The 20,957-nt window shown below is 44.9% G+C and overlaps 1 protein-coding gene across 3 annotated transcripts in view; it reads right to left on the bottom strand.

Moving 5' to 3' along the window:
- The window catches only part of dnah6 (dynein, axonemal, heavy chain 6), a 1,317,984-nt gene that overhangs the window by 472,459 nt on the left and 824,568 nt on the right, over positions 1-20,957 (bottom strand). The gene's annotated exons all lie outside the window — the stretch shown is intronic.

Raw genomic sequence — 20,957 nt, forward strand, 5'->3', positions numbered from 1 at the left:
GCCAGATTGGACTCCTAACAACAGTAAAATGTGCACTTAAAGGCTATTGCCTAAAATCTGCCACAAAAAACTGCAGCCGCATTCTCATCCCCCCCAAAAAAGGCACTTCCCTTTTGGGGTCGCCAAAAGCCTGCTCCACCACATTTAAATGGGGACCTAGCTAATCCGGTTGCTCTATTCCCCTCCATTTCTGCCCCCAAACCTACCTCAAATAATACCGCCACTATATCAGTGATGGTAAAAGTTGCTGCAAGGCAACCCTGCAGTGGATGCCGCTTTGAGGCCATTTTTTGTGTTGCTACTGAAGATTGGTATTACTTAGCCTGCTTAATGATCTTTTTAGTGCATACAGTGTTGAGTCAGGACTCCTGCTGCTTCTTCTACCCAGCTCTGCTCAAATTACTGCTTTACACTCTCGACATAGATTTTTCCAATGGGAAAACATTTCATTTAATGGATGAAAAAAAGAGAAGGATTAAGACATGGAAGAGGCTAGGTCAGGCATCATGGAAGGCACCTCTTTCCTAAACATAAGCATTCACTCACCAGGGTCTCCAGACCAAGGTCTTTTTCAGACATTCGCACAGCATGAGGAGGGTGAAGAAGAAGGAGAAGAAGTGGAAAAAGAAAGAAAGACTTGCATTTATATAGCACCTTTCCCAAGGGATGATGGTGCAAGGTAAAAGGAGATGGTAATGGGACAAGTTAATGTACAAAAGATGACTCTAGATGAAGTGTAAATGGCAATGGCAGAATCATCAACAGCTGCCATGTGTGAGAGAGAGGTAAAAAGATAGGGGCAGAGGTTATGGTCTGAAATTGTTGAACTTTTTCCAGTTCTGACGAAGGGTCATCGATCTGAAACGTTAACTCTGTTTCTCTCTCTACAGATGCTGCCTGACCTGCTGAGTATTTCCAGCACTTTGTTTTTATTTCCAATTTCCAGCATCCGCAGTATTTTGCTTTTGTAGTAAGGTATTAATAGAATTAAGGAAAATTTGACTGAATTCTGAATGTGCAAAATAAAGAGGATGAAATAAAATCTACATTTTAACTGCTTGCATTACAAAAGTACACACAATTAAAACAAAAGTATATAACACAAACACTTAAAATTTGTAACAATACTGACATAAATTATGTAAAAATATTGCTCTCTCTGGGGAAATGTCATTCTAAAAAATGTCTAATAATAGAATCTTCTGACAATTAAAAGCAATTCACTGCCTGATCATTTACAAATCTAGCATTGCTGTCTTAAAAAAAAATCAGTAAACATTATCATTTGAACAATATAGTTGCTGCTACTTTTGATGAGCCAACAGCTGCCTGTACCAATGATGAGATAATTACATTTCCCTGTGCATTTATCGTTACATGTATGCATAATCTGAATTAATTTCAATTTTAATGTTACCTTAACATTAGAGATACTTTTGCTGACAGACTGATAAAAGCACTTCAATTGACAGTACACTTGTACAGGAATTCTCCAGTTCTAATGTAATGAATATTGATCCATTTTAGGTTTAACACATAGATTTGTGCTTTGCACATTTATGGTCCAATTGCAATTCTCTCTCATCTGTCTCCAGATACTGGTCCCAATATTTATGGGGAGGTGGGAGGGACCAGAGCATTTTGCCCGTTTTGTGTTCGGGAAACCCGGAGGAACGGGTTTCCCTCATGTCCTGCCGAATTTAACGGCAGGATCTGATTAACATTTTTTGTCTCCGTTTTCCGGCCGCAGCCAGCCAGATTGAAAAGTTGCCTGGCTGTCGGGTGGGTAGGCCTTCGGCACCAGGCCACAGCCTGGGAGCGGCGAGGAGGGATGGAGGGAATGGAGAGGCCGGGGGCAGGAGGGAGATCAGAGGCGCGGGGGTTGTAGGAGGAGAGGGATCGGAGGTCGGAAGGGGGTGTGGAGAGATAGGAAGCCGGAGGGGTTGGGGAGGGGTTTCGGAGGCCAGGGGGAGATTCCGGAGGCTGGAGGGGCAGCGATCGGAGGCCGGGGGGGATCAGAAAGGCCAGGGGGAGATTCCGGAGGCTGGAGGGGCGGAGATTGGAGGCCTGGGGGAGATCAGAAAGGCCAGGGGGAAATCGGAGGCTGGAGGGTGGGAGGCACGGAGATCGGCGATCAGGGGGAGATCAGAAAGGCCAGGCAAAGATCGGAAAGGTCGGGTTGGCGGGGGGGGCAATCGGAAGGGTCGGGAGGAGATCAAGGAGCACAGAGCAGTGAGGGAGAGATAGGAAAGGCCGGGTCAGTGTGAGATCGTGGCTCAGGAGAACATTGTGGCTGGGGGCGGGGGTCCCATCAGAGTGGGGGAGGGGCAGTGGGTTGGCCAATCGTAGGAGTGGTCTAAAGGTAAGCTTCGGGACCGGGGGAAACAATCCTGGCTCCTCTTGGCCCACAAGCAGTGCTGGAAAGGCACTTAACTGCTGGATCCAGCAGTTCTCACTTCTCTTTAGCTGCCAGGTTTCCCGAAGCCTGGGAAAAAGTCAGCCAGCCAGGGTTAAACCTAAAATGGAGAAAAAATGTGAGGCACGCAGCCTCGTTAAAATAGTTAAATGAGCCACCCACCTCCTGGGAGCGGATTGGTTGCCCACCTCTGTTAATATGGGTTCTAGGCAGATTGGGTTTGGGTTTGAGATTTTTAACATCTCACCTGACCCATACCCACCTGTTTTTGGCTGTTAAAATTCCCACTGTGTATACTTTTGACGAAAAAAATTTGTTACAAGAATCTCCATTTGCACAAATAATTCCTTCTGAATTAAAAGTGTAGGTAATGAAAATTGTAAATTCTTGTTACAAAGCCTTTGAACTTAACGTGAATCCAAAAATTTTGTGATGGCGCATCATATCCATAATGGTTGTTGTGGAAATTATGAACCTCTGATACATTATTATATTATGCACAAACCCTCAAATTGCACCTTTTCTTTTAATGCAAATATATAAAACTTATGTAGGAATGTGTAACATCAAAATATAAAATACACATTTATTAACGCGCAGAAATTTGGTACGGAATCACAAATAACAGGGGCGGTTTTAATCTTATCCACCTAGGTTACCTACCGGCCCTGGAGCCACAAGGAGCTGACTATTCCCAATTTTAACCTACTAAGCAAGCAGCATGGATACCAATCCAAAGCCGGCATAACCCTTTTTCATATATGCATGTTTGGTCCCAATTATGTTATTAGCACCCGATTGTAATTTTAACCAGAAGGCCTGAGCAGGAAGCCATAGTGGCATTCCCACCAGGTGAACACAGCAGGGAAGAGGATCAGGGTTGGAAGAGGCCCAAACATGCAGAATCTTTTACTTTCGTTGTGGGGACAAAATGAGCTCCTGCTCATCTTCATTACCTGGCTGCAGTGCTCGCTTGGTCTCTTCCTGCCTCTTAGGATTGCAAAGTTGCACTGCACGCAGCAGAACATGCTGATCCTGGGGAATTGCTGACTATATAGTGGGATGTCCCATGGTGATGGTCATAGACAAGCTGAATGTTGATAGAGTGTTAGTCGTTGTAGGACATAACTACAGTGTGCTGTAACCCTAAGGCAACATGGGTACCACCAGTGACTTCCTGTACTTTGGGTAATCCTGCCATTTTGAAAAGATGTAGGGCCCTTTCATGTTGGTGTTCGATGTCCATCCTGAATGTCATGTTATTGCTTGCTCTCGCAAACAAGGCATCACTTAACTACTTGACACATCTGTGAATTGCAGATTGACTGATGTTGATGAGTACAAGGAACAGCTAAAAAAACAAAGGCTGCTATTAGATCAGCTAAAAGTCTAATAAAAAAGAGGATCGTAGATATTTGAGGAAGTAATGGGGAAAGCTTTTTCAGTTATGTGAAGAGTCAGAGAACTGCCAAAGACTGTATTGGGCCATTGAAAGATGTTCAAGGACAGGTTACAAAGGACTCAATGGGTATGGCAGAAATATTAAATGAGTACTTTGCTTCGGTCTTTGCTCTTGAAGATGATGCTCAACGATTAGAATTGAATGTTTATAATAATATTAGTAGTATTAAACTAGATGAACATATTGTTTTAGAAAGAATTAAGAACTTGAAAATAGTTATAGCAGCCGGGTCGGATGATATCCACCTGAGGGTCCTCAGGGAGATGGGACACGAGCTGTGCGAGCCCCCAGCCCGTATTTTTAATAGTTCACTGCACTCTGGGATGGTTCCCATAGACTGGAAGGAGGCTAATGAGGCTGCGAATTTAATGGAGGAGGCGGGTTGGTGGCGGAAGAGCTGGTTTCTGGGTCCTGGTTCTGCTCCCAGCTGCAGCCGCTCTGTAAACGTGATTTTCCCTTGATTGGCCTTGTAAGCCTGCCCTGCAGGCTTCCCGGCCAATTAACAGGAAACAGGTCTGATGATGTCCTTTGATGACACGTCATCAGACGGTTTCCTTAAAGAGACCACGTCCACATGGAGTTTGACAGTTGTTCTGTCAGTGTTTGACAGCACTGAAGTGCTGCAAACATTGACAATCACTGCACAAAGGCGTACGCTTGCACCCAGGCTCTCCAATGACTCCATCCATATGCCTATGGAGGGAGTCTCAGCAAGCAGGAAGAGACATCCCCAGGACACCAATTTACCTTGCACCACCACCCAACCCTCTCTATCTACTTTATCAATTCCCCATCTCACTAGCAACCCCTCACACTCACCCTCATCCTACTGCAAGCATACCAACTAACAACACACAAGGGTAGGCACTTGAGAGGTTTAGCCAATGTCCATGTGAAGTTTCTGGTAATGTGTTGTCATACAATAAAATCTCTTTTTCCTAAAGTGCCCCTTATTGGACAGATCTGAGCGCACCTTGAGAAGTGTCTTACTGAGTTCCAGTGATTGTTCAGTCATAACTCTTCCACCACCCCCCCACCCCCGCTATAGTGATGAGTGTGCATGGAATGGCTTGAATATTAAAGCGATGCTTCATGGTGCTGGTGTGGGATGGTGTCAACCTGGCGCATCATGTGGCAGCTAGGGTTTACAGCGTCGTGAAGAAAATCTGGCCATGGTGAGGCCATCGCTGGCCTCCAGGGCAGCAATTTTGTCAGAGGCGGATGCCCTGTGTCCAGTGCAGCATCAGGTGCTGGCAGAGAAGGTTGCTGATATTGTTGGTGATGTTGGTGTTGGGGCTGATCGGGGAAGGATTCAGAGGACCGAGGTCTGATTGTTTCATTGGCTCCGATGTTGCTGGAATAGATGGCAGCTGCAGGTGAGATGACAGAAGCGATCTGTCAATGGTGAGAGAGGTTCTCCCAATGAGGTGGCACTGGACATACAGTTGGATCTAAAAACTTGTAAGCTAAAGAAATCTCTATATGTATTAAGAATGCAATAACCAACATTTTCTGCACTCTGAAACTCACCATGTGCAACATGGCATCCTTGACACCACTTCTGTAGCTGTCAGCTTTTCACAAGCATCAGAGCAGATTCAAAACACGCCAGGTTGAGCTGGCATGTTCCCCAAACAGTGGGTAACCCGTGGGGGAGAACATAAAATTAGAAGTAAGCCTCAAAATAGTCTTAAATTGGCACTTAACAAGCCATTTAAGTAGCTGAATTGTCGGGTCAGTTCTCCACTGACAGACCAGACACCTGGGAGACTCGCGTGGAGGAGGTTTCTTACCCGGTCAATCTTTGCTATTTTGACAGCGGACCCGCCTTCAAACTGAGTGCTATTAAATTTGTGGCCGTCGTCCCCATCTTTGAAAAAGGTGACAAGACGGACCCAGGTAACTATAGGCCCATTAGTTTGTCTTGGGTAACTGGAAAGATGCTTGAGGGAATCATTAGGGATGCAATATATGATTGCTTGGATAGAGAGGGACATATTAAGGACACCCAACATGGCTTCATTAAAAGGAGGTCATGTCTTACAAATCTAATTGCATTTTTTGAAGAAGTTATGAAGTTGATGAATGAGGGAAGCTCAATAGACATTGGCCCAGAAATTCGGGTTGGAGGCTTCCCGCAGGTGCAAGCCTCCGACCTGCACTTACCTTGCGCGCCGGCCGTTGTGCTGTGGGCCCGCGTGGGATTCTGATCCTGGGCCTGCTCCAACTGCCGGCGCGCAGTGCTTGCGTATCCCAGGGGCGCAGTTAGTTCGATGCGTCCCCTGGGATCACGTGGGCCATGGAGAGCAAATCGAAGCAGGGAATGCTTCATTCATAAGTTTGACAGGAAGTGCTGTCAAACTTATAAATACTATAAGCCCCAAAACATCACTAAATCTTTAAATAATTTTTTTTTAAACATCACATTTTTAAAATACACTATAAATTACATGAAATAACTATTTTAAACAATAATTTAAATTTTTGAAAAATATAATTTTATTTTCTAACGGGGCTAAAAATAAACTTACCTTTCTTTAAAGTATTTAAAAATAATAAACCTGTGGAAAAAATGTTTTAATTTTAATTAATTCACCACTTACCTTGTAAAAAACAGGCCTTAGAACATAAGAACATAAGAAATAGGAGCAGGAGTAGGCCAATCGGCCCCTCGAGCCTGCTCCACCATTCAATAAGATCATGGCTGATCTGATCCTAACCTCAAATCTTCTATCACTCTGCATCCACCTGAACCCATGTGATCTCCCGGGAGAGGCGAAAAACCAGATAAAGACCCAATGGCCAATTTGGGAGAAAAAAATCTGGGAAATTCCTCTCCGACCCATCTAGGCGATCGAAATTCTTCCAGGAGATCACTCTGTCCCTATATTTTCTACAGTACTTACCTTCTGTAAAGGCGATCTCCACCCCAGCCAGGAACAGGAATAAAACCATCTCCTGAAATCTAACAGAATTAGAACACAGTAGGAGCAGAACAAGGCTACACGGCCCCTGGGCCCGCTCCACTACCCACAGGGCCATGACCATTCCGAACCCAGACTCATGTCCAATTTCCTGCCCGCTCCCCGTAACCCTTAATTCCCTTTACTTCTAGGAAACTATCTATTTCTGTTTTAAATTTATTTAATGATGTAGCTTCCACAGCTTTCTGGGGCAGCAAATTCCACAAACCTACCACCCTCTGAGTGAAGAAGTTACTCCTCATCTCAGTTTTGAATGAGCAGCCCCTTATTTTAAGATTATGCCCCCTAGTTCTAGTTTCACCCATCATTGGGAACATCCTCACCGCATCCACCCGATCAAGCCCCTTCACAATCTTATATGTTTCAATAAGATCACCTCTCATTCTTCTGAACTCCAATGAGTAGAGTCCCAATCTACTCAACCTCTCCTCATATGACCACCCCCTCATCCCCAGGATTAACCGAGTGAACCTTCTTTGTACTGACTCGAGAGCAAGTATGTCTTTTCTTAAGTATGGACACCAAAACTGTATGCAGTATTCCAGGTGCGGCCTCACCAATACCTTGTACAACTGCAGCAATACCTCCCTGTTTTTATATTCCAACCCCCTAGCAATAAAAGCCAACATTCCATTGGCCTTCTTAATCACTTGCTGCACCTGCATACTAACTTTTTGAGTTTCGTGCACCAGGACCCCCAGATCCCTTTGTACTACAGTACTTTCCAGTTTCTTGCCATTAAGATAATAACTTGCTCTATGATTTTTCCTGCCAAAGTGCTTTGTGCATTGAGTGCTGTTGGAGTTTTGCTAAGTGGGAGAAAAATCATTTAAGTGTATTTTGTGAATTTTAGTGTGTTAAGAAGTCAATTATTTGAAGTAAGTTTAATTTTTTAAGGGTTTTGTAAACTCTTGGGCAGTTTAAACAGGAAGTAGAATCCGGGTATAAAAGGGGAGGGGCTAGTGCAGTGCACGGAGTGCTTTGTGCATTGAGTGCTGTTGGAGTTTTGCTAAGTGGGAGGTGAGGGTGTGTTTTTTGCTCTGTTTTATTTCCCACTACCAGGCTTAGACAGCACTGCGGAGGCGGAGCAGCGAGACGAGTCAACCAAACAGGCTCCACAGACAGTATTCAAGGAGGAGGTTGGTGATCAGCTGGTTGGTAGGTTTTCTTCCTTCTCTTCTCTTTCATACCTTTAAGTTGGTAAGTCCTATTGAATAGTGGTGTGATATTATCATATATATCCGGGCAGGGTCTTCATAACTAATAATAAGAAATTAAATTAATTATATAGAATGGAGCAGGTGATGTGTTACTGTTGCGAGATGTGGGAGCCGGTGAACCCCATTGAGGCTCACGGTGATTACATCTGCGACAAGTGTTTGCTGCTAGAGGAACTCAAGTTCCATGTTATGGAGCTTGAGACCGAGCTTCAGACACTGCGACACATCAGGGAGGGGGAGAAGTTCCTGGACTCTATGTTTCAGGAGATGGTCACACCTATGAAGTTAATTACTGCAGATGTAGTCCGTGGTCAGGGACAGGACGGTGTGACTACGAGTGAGGAAGGTACAGCGATCCAGGATGTAGTGTTGAAGGAGACGCAGCCCTTGTTCTTGTCCAGCAGGATCAAGGTTCTTACTCCCTGTGAGGGCGGGAGCGGGGACTGCAGGGAGGATGAGCAACCTGGCCACAGCACCGTGGTACAGGGGGCCATTCAAGTGGAGGGAGTAAAAAGAAATGTTGTAGTGGTAGGGGATAGTATCATTAGGGGGATAGATAGGGTTCTCTGCAGTCAAGAGCGGGAGTCCCGAAGGCTGTGTTGCCTGCCTGGTGCCAGGGTTAAGGACATCTCTTCTGGGCTGGAAAGAAACTTGCAGTGGGAGGGGGAGGATCCAGTTGTCGTGGTCCATGTTGGTACAAACGACGTAGATAGGACAAGGAAGGCGGTTCTGTTAAAGGAGTATGAGCAGCTAGGGGTCAAATTAAAAAACAGAACCTCAAGGGTAATAATCTCTGGGTTATTACCTGAGCCACAAGCGAATTTGGCTAGGATAAATAAAATTAAAGAGTTAAATGCGTGGCTCAAAGACTGGTGTGGGAGAAATGGGTTTTGCTTCTTGGGACACTGGCACCAGTACTGGGACAGGAGGGAGCTGTTCTGTTGGGACGGACTCCACTTGGCCAGTGCTGGGACTAGAGTCCTGGCGAATCATATAACTAGGGCTGTAGAGAGGGCTTTAAACTAATTAGTGGGGGGGAGGTTTCTAGAGAGCAAATAATAGAAATGACAACAGAGAAGGTCATAGACTTAGGTAGCAGTGGGGGAATTAAAAAACAGAATGTGTCAGGAAGGGACAGAAGGTATGGAGTAAAAAGTAAAGTACTAAAAAGGGAAAAAACAGGAACTAAGTGTTACAAAACATATTTGAAAGTTCTTTATCTGAATGCACGTAGCATTCGTAACAAAATGAATGAGTTAACGGCACAAATAATGACATATGGGTATGATCTTGTGGCCATTACAGAAACATGGCTGCAGGGTGACCATGACTGGGAATTAAACATACCAGGTTATTTAACAATCAGGAAGGACAGGCAGGAAGGGAGAGGAGGTGGGGTGGCTATGTTAATAAAGGAAGGAATCACTATAATACAGAGAAATGATATTGGGTCAAAGGAGCAGGATAGTGAAACAGTTTGGGTGGAGGTAAGGAATAATAAGGGGAAAACAACACTAGTGGGTGTAGTCTATAGGCCTCCGAACAGTTGCAACTCTGTTGGACGGAGTATTAATCAGGAAATAGTTGAGGCTTGTAACAAGGGAACAGCTATAATTATGGGGGATTTTAATTATCATATTAACTGGACAAATCAAATTGGGCAGAGCAGCCTTGAGGAAGAGTTCATTGAGTGTATTAGGGATGGGTTTCTTGAGCAGTATGTAACTGAACCGACCAGGGGGCAAGCAACCTTAGATTTGGTCCTGTGTAATGAGACAGGATTAATTAAAAATGTCCTAGTAAAGGATCCCCTTGGAATGAGTGACCATAACATGGTTGAGTTCCATATTCAATTAGAGGGTGAGAAGGTTGGATCTCAAACAAGCGTGCTGAGCTTGAATAAAGGAGACTATGAAGGTATGAGAGCGGAATTAATTAGAGTGGACTGGGAAAATAGATTAAAGGGTAAGACGGTACATGATCAGTGGTGTACATTTAAGGAGTTATTTTACAACTTCCAAAAAAAATATATTCCACTGAGGAAAAAAGGGTGTAAAAGAAAAGATAGCCATCCGTGGCTAAGTAAAGTAATTAAGGATAGTATCCGACTAAAAACAAGGGCATATAAGGTAGCCAAATCTAGTGGGAGGATGGAAGATTGGGAAGTCTTTAAAAGACAGCAAAAAATAACTAAAAGATTGATTAAGAAAGGGAAGATAGATTATGAAAGTAAATTAGCAAAAAATATAAAAACAGACAGTAAAAGTTTCTATAGTTATATAAAAAGAAAAAGGGTGGCTAAAGTAAATGTTGGTCCCTTAGAGGATGAGACTGGGAAATTAATGGTGGGAAACATGGAGATGGCAAAAACACTGAACAATTATTTTGTATCAGTCTTTACAGTAGAGGACACTAAGAATATCCCAACACTGGACAAACAGGGGGCTCTAGGGGGGGAGGAACTAAATACAATTAAAATCACTAAGGAAGTGGTACTTGGTAAAATAATGGGACTCAAGGCGGATAAATCCCCTGGACCCGATGGCTTGCATCCCAGGGTCTTGAGGGAAGTAGCGGTAGGGATTGTGGATGAATTGGTAATAATTTTCCAAAACTCACTGGACTCAGCAAAGGTCCCGGCAGATTGGAAAACTGCTAATGTAACACCCTTATTTAAAAAGGGTAGTAGGCAGAAGGCTGGAAACTATAGACCTGTTAGCCTAACATCTGTGGTTGGTAAAATGTTAGAGTCCATTATTAAGGAGACAGTAACGGGACATTTGGATAAACATAATTTAATAGGGCAAACTCAGCATGGTTTCATGAAGGGGAAATCATGTTTAACAAATTTGCTTGAGTTTTTTGAGGAAGTAACATACAGGGTGGATAAAGGGGAACCAGTGGACGTAGTGTATTTAGACTTCCAAAAGGCATTTGACAAGGTGCCACACAAAAGATTATTGCTCAAGATAAAAAATCACGGGATTGGGGGTAATATTCTGGCGTGGGTGGAGGATTGGCTCTCTAACAGAAAGCAGAGAGTTGGGATAAATGGTTCGTTCTCAGATTGGCAACCAGTAACTAGTGGTGTTCCGCAGGGGTCAGTGCTGGGTCCCCAACTCTTTACAATCTATATTAACGATTTGGAGGAGGGGACCGAGTGTAACATATCAAAGTTTGCAGATGATACAAAGATGGGACGGAAAGTAGTGAGTGAGGAGGACATAAAAAACCTGCAAAGGGACATAGACAGGCTAAGTAAGTGGTCAGAGATTTGGCAGATGGAATACAATACTGGAAAGTGTGAGGTTATGCACTGCTTTTTATATGTGTAACTTCTGGAGACTTGCCCTCCCGGGAAAACCTGGAAAAAAAACGTAAGTTCGATGCGCACGCGCAGCCTCTCCTGCGCACGCATTCGACCTCTGAACCCCTTCGTTCAGAGGAACGAAGTGCCGGTTTCCCATGTATGTGCAGTGCATGCAGGAAACCGGCACTTCCATTGGGCCAACGGGTGAGTACCCCGTGCATACTCATCCGTGGAGAACCGAATTTCTGGGCCATTATCTACTTAGATTTCTAAAAAGCTTTTGATAAGGTACCGCACAAGAGGCTTCTCAATAAGATTAAAGCGTCTGGTATTAGTGGTAATATATTGAGCTGGATTGAGAACTGGCTGGCAGGATGTAGGCAAAAAGTAATTACAGATGGATCTGAATCTGTTTGGAGACCGGTCACCAGTGGTGACCTGCAGGGATCGGTGTTGGGACCTTTGCCCTTTACTATTTTTATTAATGATCTGTATGTAGGTGATGGGGGCATGATCTGCAAATTTGCAGATGATAGTAAGATCTGTGGACAATGTTCGTCTGCTTCAGGCAGATCTTAATATGTTGGAAGATTGGGCTCATGACAGGCAAATGATGTTTAACTTGGATAAGTGCAGTGTTATGCATGTGGGCAGGGTGAATGCTCAACATTCATACACACTTCAGGGAAAAGCGTTAAAGAAGGTGGGGTAAGAAAGAGATCTGTGCATACGTCGCTAAAGGTACATGAGCAATGTTGTGAAGCGATAGCTAGAGCAAATAAGGAGTGCATTCATAAGACAATTGATTATAAGAGGCATACTATTTTGTCCTTGGAATACTGTGTCCAGTTTTGGTCTCCTCACATGGTGGGTGATATTGCGGCTTTGGAAAGGGTGCAGAGTAGGGCCACGAGACTAATTCCCAGTATAAAGCAGTTTAATTATCAAGATAGGCTAAAAGAGTTGGGCTTCTAGACTTTAGGGAAGCATAAACTTAGGAGTCATCTGATTGAGGTTTATAAGATGATGAAAGGAATAGATTGTGTTCCAGTTGACAGTTTGTTCCAATTAAATAGGTTAGGGAGGACTAGGGGTCACAATTTTAAGTTGTGTAAGGCCAGATCTAGATGTCTGAAGGTGGTTCTTTTCCCAGAGAATAATGGACCTCTGGAACAGGTTGCCATGGCATGTGGTGGGCATTGAATTGCGGAATTCCTCCAAGTTGGACCGGTTTCTGGTTGGGGCAGAGATCACCCCATACAAAAGAGAGGTACTTTAGGGCCAGAGTGATCTCCTGGACTAGTTTTCATCACCTAGATGGGTCAGAGAGAAATTTCCCAGATTTTTTTCCAAAATTGGTCTGGGTTTTCAGCTGGTTTTTTATCTCTCCCAAGAGATCACATGGTTTCAGATGGTTTGGGGAGTGTATACATTGCGTGGGAAAGGCTGGCTGGACCAAAGGGTATTTACTTGTCTGTCATTGTTTGCATGTTCGATAATGTCCCCTGTGACACCCAAGAATGAGCCTAAATGCAAAAGTTAAGTGCTATGATGACCTTCTGGTTGTGCAGTGCCCGTGGAAGAGTCTGGCTGCAGGTCAGGTTGCAGAATGTGGATCCTCTCTGTCATAGCCTCTCTAATGAAACATAACCCACAAAAGAAACAAACTTTTATTTACATAGTGCCTTTCATGTCCTCAGGATGTTGCAAAACACTTCATAGCCAATCAATTACTTTTGTAGTGCAGTCACTGTTATTTTTTCAGCAAATGCGGCAGCCAATTTGGACACAGAAAAATTCCACAAACAGCAAATGAGGTAATAGGTCCTCAGACGTCCTCATACAAGTCCAATTACGTCCGGGTATGAGGATAACAGCAGGTGTGGGCTGTCTGCATCTTATATAATCTCATCTGTCTGACATTTCTAATTTGCTCGTCTCCTTAAACCAAATAACATAAATGTAATGGGATTGTGCAAGTATAAGTTGAATCTATTATTAAGGACATGATAACGGCACTTAAAACATAATAATAGGATTGGGCAGAGTCAACACATATTTATGAAAGGGAAGTCATGTTTGACAAACCTGTTAGAGTTTTTTCAGGCTGTAACTAGCAGAATAGATAAGGGGGAACCAGTAGATGTGGTGTATTTGGATAAGGTGCCACACAAGAGGTTATTAAACAAAATTAGGGCTCATGGGATTGGGGGTAATAGACCAGCATGGACTGAGGATTGGTTAACGGACAGAATACAGAGAGTAGGAATAAACGGGTCATTTTTGGATTGGCAGGCTGTAACTAGTGGGGTACCACAAGGATCAGTGCTTGGGTCTCAGCTATTCACAATCTACATCAATGATTTGGATGAGGGAACCAAATATAATATATTCAAATTTGCTGATGATACAAAGCTGGGTGGGAATGTAAGTTGTGAGGAGGATGCAAGGAGGCTTCAAGGAGATATAGACAAGCTAAGTGAGTGGGCAAGAACATGGCAAATGGAATATAATGTGGGGAAATGTGAAGTTATCCACTTTGGTAGGAAAAATAGAAAAGCAGAATAATTTTTAAATGGCGAGAGATTGGGAAATGTTGGTGTTCAGAGGGACCTGGGTGTCCTTGTACACGAATCACTGAAAGTTAACATACAGGTATAGCAAGCAATTAGGAAAGCAAATGGTATGTTGGCCTTTATTGCAAGAGGATTTGAGTATAAGAGTAAAGACGTCTTACTGCAATTATATAGGGCCCTGGTGAAACAACACCTGGAGTATTGTGTACAGTTTTGGTCTCCTTACCTATAGAAGGATATACTTGCCATAGAGGGAGTACAAGGAAGGTTCACCAGACTGGTTCCTGGGATGGGGGATTGTTCTATGAGGAGAGATTGAGTAGACTAGGCCTATATTCTCTAGAGTTTGGAAGAATGAGAGGTGATCTTATTAAAACATACTAAATTCTTACAGGGCTTGACAGGGTAGTTTCGCCTGGCTGAGGAGTCTATAACCAGGGGTCACAGTCTCAGAATAAGGGGTCGGCCATTTAGGATTGAGATGAGGAGAAATTTCTTCACTCAGAGGGTGGAGAATCTTTGAAATTCTCTACCCCAGAGGGCTGTGGAAGCTCAGTCATCGAGTGTATTCAGGATAGAGATTGACAGATTTTTGAATATTAAGGGAATCAAGGGATATGGGGATAGCACAGGAAAGTGGAGATGAGGAAGATGATCAGCCAAGATCTTACTGAATGGCGGAGCAGGCTCTATGGGCCAAATGGCCTACTCCTGCTCCTATTTCTTATGTTATGTTCTTAAGTTGCACTAACTGAAAATGGCAATGTCAACACGCTTGACACAGTCAAGTGAAAAACTGGCCTCAAATAAATAGTAAAAACATTCCTATTCTACAGCCTCCCAAAATTAGTCAATAAAATGGCAGTCCCTGGTAGCCAGCAACCTATGATGCTCATTTTATTTGGCAAAACTGTGCAGACATTTAGGGGGTAATAATTGTAGTCTATGTACTTTACAGAAGGAACTATATTCTGGAGCCCCTGTATACTGCAGTACCAGTAGTGACCACCCCTGTATATAAGCCTGTGTAGTAACTTTGCATAGTTAGTTCCAGTTTGTCTCCACTCAGTAAAGACCTGTTATAACCAACTCCTGCAGTCCGTGTCTCAATTACACATGGACATAATACTGGCGACGAGCAGATCCGAACTTACCTACAGTCTGCACTACCTCATGGGGATCCATCCCTGAAGCGAAGTTGTCAGAGGTCGAGGCCAGAAGGAAGAAAGAAAAAAAAATAAAACAAACAGAAGAAACGGGCATCAACCGAGGGCAACTGCCTCTGATTCATCGGAGTTGAAGATTTGCAGGAGAGGCTGTCGAGAGCGGGGCTTGGTTATCCTGTCGATGGTGTTCCAGCTAATCGGGCTGGTGGCAGGTAGTACACTGATCCTTCCTGGGCTGCGGCGGGCTAGAGCTCGATCGGGTGGCTTTTCAACGGGGCCGAGCAGCGTTGTCGGGAAGAGGAGAGAGAGAGAGAGAGAGAGGGTGGAGCACACAGGGCGCGGCCGGTGCTACGAAGCCGGGCAGCATACAGACCCGAGAAGAGGGAGGAAAGTGTCCCGTAGGGTTGCTCCGACGACGGAAAAATAAAAGAAATTAGAAGCGCAGAAAGCCGCGAGGAGCTGCAGTTTGCCACGGGAACCGCGGAGAGCGACGTTAGCAGCAGCGCGGGGGGGAAGTGCGCGAAGACCATAGGGCGTCGCCATCAAGGCATAAAACGCCAGCAACAGCGCTAGCAGCAGCAGAGAAGACGGAAAGCGCGGGAGGCGCCATTTTGTTAAATCGGGGAAGAAGGCAAAGCGCGGGAGGCGCCATCTTAGATTTCCAAGATGCCGAAGACTGGCAATATCACTGCCTTCGATAATGCAATAGAAGACTGGACCACGTATGTGGAAAGAGTCGAAGTATATTGCGAGGCAAACGAAGTAGCCGATGAGAAAAAGGCATCGGTACTACTAAACTTAATGGGCGCAAGAACGTACGGCCTATTGCGGAACCTGATTACTCCAGCCAAACCGATGGCGAAGAGTTTTAACGAAATTGTTGATATCCTACAGGAACACCTAAATCCTACACCACTGCTGATAGCAGAAAGATTTAAATTCCACAGGAGAAATCAGCATAAAGATGAGAGCAATGCTGATTACCTTACGGAACTATGCAAGCTATCAAAGCACTGCCAGTTCGGAGCAGGACTGACAGATACTCTACGGGACAAATTTGTCTGTGGACTCCTGATTGAAGGAACCCAGAAGAGGTTACTCTCAGAGAAAGAGCTGACGCTAGATAAGGCTTTCAGCGTGGCAGTATCATACGAAGCAGCAGCAAGGGGAGCTGCGGAAATACAGCAAAAGCCACAGGAATACGGCACCCACGAAATGACATGGGGATTTGAAAAATGTTATCGCTGCGGCAGAACAACCCATGACCAGAAGGACTGCTGGTCCAAGGACAAAATATGCAGGCAATGCGGAAAGAGTTTGCAGGTCTGGGAAGAAGATTAACGACAGCAAAAAGGCTACTAAGGAACAGTACAGGAAAGTACAAAAGATGACGGACAGTAGTTCCGAAGACCAGATGACCGATAGTGAATCCGGGAACAAGAGACTAAGCTGTCTCAAACTTCACAAGGTAATCACAAAAGAGGATCACCGAACCATTTGGGTCACCCTCACGATAGCAGGGTCCCAAGTCAAAATGGAATTGGATACAGGATCAGCCCTGACCGTCATGAATCGACGAGACTACGAGCGGCTATTCTCACACATACCCTTGAAAGAGACATCCATTGTCTTGAAGATGTATACGGGGCAAAAAGTATATCCCAGAGGGAAAATAAGGGTGCCTGTCGAATACAACGGCAAGGAAATACAGAAATTGTATCTGTACATACTGCAAGATGGTGGACCACCGTTATTGGGACGTGAATGGATCAGAAAGATAAGTTTAGACTGGCACTCCATTCAGGCACAGACCGTGGCTGGTAAAAAGGATGACGACGTCACACCTGGACGATTGTCAAAAATCTTAGCTAACGCCAAAGAGGTATTTCAACAAGAACTGGGAACTCTTAAAGGCGTAACCGCCTCAATAAAAATAGAAGAGAATGCAATTCCCAAGTTTTTTAAAGCAAGACCGGTACCATATGCAATTCGCCCAGCCGTCGAGGCAGAGCTGGAGAATCTGGAGAATGCAGGCGTGTTATCTAAGGTAGGCTGGAGCGAGTGGGTGACACCCATCGTTCCTGTCATGAAGAAAACGTTAAACAATAAGTCTGAGGAGCCAAGGAAGGTTCGCATCTGTGGGGACTTCAAGGTGACGGTGAACCCAGTCCTTCACACAGTACAATATCCTCTCCCGAGGATAGAAGATATTTTCGCCTCACTATCTGGAGGGAAGCGTTTTACAAAAATTGACATAGCACAAGCATATTTGCAGATGGAGGTTGAAGAATCCTCTAGGAAGTATTTCACGATAAACACTCACAAAGGTCTTTACCAGTATAATCGACTGGTATTCGGAGTAGCATCAGCTCCGGCGATATGGCAAAGAGCGATGGAACAAGTCCTGCAAGGGATTCCGGGGACTCAGTGTTACTTGGACGACATCCTAGTGACAGGTGAAGATGACAGTGAACACCTTGCCAACCTAGAGCAGGTGCTCACTAGACTAAGAGAACATGGGCTACGAGCCAATCGCCCCAAGTGTGAGTTTTTTAAGAAACAGATATCGTATTGTGGCCACGTGATTGATGAAGAGGGGTTACATAAGTCCCCTGACAAAATTAAAGCGGTAGTTAAGGCTCCAGTGCCTGAAAATGTGTCGCAACTGAGGTCATTCCTCGGATTGGTGAATTACTACCATAAGTTTTTGCCGAATTTGTCCACAATTCTGCACCCACTGAACGCCCTACTACAAACTGGAGTAGCATGGAAATGGAGCGATGAATGTAAGCGGGCCTTTCAGAAGAGTAAAGACCTAATCACTTCAAGAGAAGTATTGGCTCACTACAACCCATCACTACCAAAAAGACTGGCGTGTGATGCGTCTCCCTACGGCATTGGAGCGGTACTGTCACATAAATTCCTTGATGGTTGAGAGGCCGATAGCTTTTGCATCACGCTCGTTAACTTCAGCCGAGCGTAACTACGCCCAGATTGACAGAGAGGCCCTCAGCCTGGTGTGGGGGGTGAAGAAGTTCAATCACTACCTGCACGGTCAGAAATTTACTCTACTAACTGATCATCAACCTCTTGTCTCCATTTTCAACCCTCAGAAGGGCGTCCCGATAATGACAGCACAACGGCTACAGAGGTGGTCCCTTTTCCTAGGGGCACACCAATATGACATCGAGTACAAAGGAACTAAACAGCATGGGAATGCTGATGGATTGTCGCGCCTACCGTTGCCGACGGTGGAAGAAGCGCCTGCAGTGGATCCAGTGGAGATATTCCACTCGACCATAGTCGAATGTCTACCTGTGACGAATGCAAACATAGAAAAGGAAACACGAAATGACCCGACACTCTCCTGGGTCTATGATTTAACAGTGAAGGGATGGCCAGCACATGGCAAACCACTCTTGCCAGCATTCTCGCCGAGAAGAGAACAGCTGTCAGTGTGCAGAGGAACCTTGATGTGTGGATCCAGAGTAGTAATTCCACCCAAATTGAAGGATCGAGTGCTCAATGAGCTTCATGAGGGTCATTTGGGAGGGGTAAAAATGAAGAACTTAGCCAGAGCGTTTGTGTGGTGGCCGGGAATCGATAGAGAAATCGAAGAGATGACCAAGAGCTGTACAGGATGCCAGAAGGTCCAAAACGCCCCACCACAAGCCCCTCTACATCCATGGGAGTGTCCCTCATCTCCATGGCAAAGGGTGCACATTGATTTTGCTGGTCCATTTATGGACTCGATGTTTTTAATTGCGGTGGATGCACATTCAAAGTGGCCAGAGGTAATAAAAATGTCCTCAACCACCACAGAAAAAACTATCACAGTCTTATGAACCATATTCGCCAGAAATGGGCTGCCTGAACAGATTTGCTCCGACAATGGACCACAGTTTGTGTCTGAAGAGTTCCGGAGGTTCTTAAAGAACAATGGTGTTAAGCATTACACATCCGCCCCATATCATCCAGCCACCAATGGATTGGCTGAGAGGTTCGTTCAAACATTCAAGAAGGCTATCAAGGCAATGTGTAATGAAGACATGCCCCTACAACACAAGGTGGATAACTTCTTGTTTGCCTACCGGAATGCGACACATGCGGTTACCAACCAAACTCCAGCCATGATGTTCTTCAATCGAAGACTACGATGCCGCTTGGATTTGGTTAAGCCAAACATCAGAAGAGATGTGGAGAACAGCCAGTTTCAGAATATGAATGAAAGGCTGACCAGGAGTTTTAAGATAGGTCAACCAGTTTTGGCCCGGGACTACCGCACAGAGAAATGGCAGCCAGGAACGATCTGTACACGGCAAGGACCTCTAATGTATACCGTGGACGTTGGAGAGAGCATTGTAAGACGCCATGCTGACCAGATTCTAGAGTCACTGGAAAACGTCAATCCCACACCACGATCCGATACACCCGGTGATGAAACTGAAGTACCAATTGCATCTACCTCAGAATCGGGAATATTGGAAGCAGACGAACCCAACGACGTTGATTCCGAATCAACTCTGCCAAAAGAACCTGATACCCCAAAGAGGCGTTATCCAGACAGAATCAGGAAGTCTCCTCAAAGACTGAACTTATAATTGCTTAACTTCAGCTAATGTATATGACAACTGTAATTGTAAATGTGTTATTTAATTATTAATCGAATGTTATGTACTGTTTAGCTAAAAGGGGAGGAATTGTAGTGTATGTACTTTGCAGAAGGAACTATATTCTGCAGCCCCTGTATACTGCAGTACCAGTTGTGACCACCCCTGTATATAAGCCTGTGTAGTAACTTTGCATAGTTAGTTCCAGTTTGTCTCCACTCAGTAAAGACCTGTTATAACCAACTCCTGCAGTCCGTGTCTCAATTACACACGGACATAATAATTTTAACCCCCAAAACAGGTGAATTTGAGTTTGGTTCAGGTGGTGGGGAGGAGGTGGGAGGTTAAAATGTAAAAAATTTGATACAGGAACCCAACCCGTCTCAAACTCGCCACTTCCTGTTTTAACAGAGGCGGGATGAGGGGCTGTCGACCAATCCGCTCTCAGGAGGCGAATTGATCATTGAAATCTTTTAAGGAGGCTTCATGCCTCCAATTATCAAGGTTTCTATTTTTAACCACAGTTGTCTGGATTTTCTGGGCCTCAGGAAACCCGGCAGGTGAAAGGATGCGAGAAGGACTGAATCCATAAGGTAAGTGCCTTTACAGCACTGCTTGTGGGCCAGGAGGAGCAGTAGTGTTTCCTCGCATTCGAACAAGCTAACCTGTAAAACCCACCCCCGCTACAACCTCCATGATCGTCCCCTGAACACCCCCAACTCCCCCCGAACCCCCTGCGATCAATGATCCACCCGATCTCCCCCCCCCCCCGACGACTCCGATCTCCCCCAGCTCCCCAGCAACGCCCATCCGCCCTCCCACCCCTGCGATCTCTTCCCCCACCAACCACAAAACCTACCTGATCCTGGACTGCGGCCTTTTCTGGAGCCTTCACTGCCCGACAGGCAACCAAACCCGTCAATCAGGTTGGCTACTGGGTGGGGAAACTGTTTAAACAACTCCACACCTTTTGGGAATACCCGCACTTTTGAGTTTCCCGACTATAATTCCTTCCCCTCCGCTCCAAAACTCCGCTCCAGTAAATATCGCAACATTAATGCCAGGAATCTGATTGTCTGCTCAATTGTATATATTAAATGACTATCAGCATACTTAAATAGGACTCTTGCCTGAACAACAGCTTCTCACAACACAACAATGTCCTGTCCGGCTTTACATTTACATTGGTTGAAAGATCTGGTGAGGCCACCAC

Source organism: Somniosus microcephalus, chromosome 1 (assembly GCF_052327205.1).
Source record: "Somniosus microcephalus isolate GS21.2 chromosome 1, FLI_Smic_1.0, whole genome shotgun sequence".
NCBI lineage: Eukaryota > Metazoa > Chordata > Chondrichthyes > Squaliformes > Somniosidae > Somniosus > Somniosus microcephalus.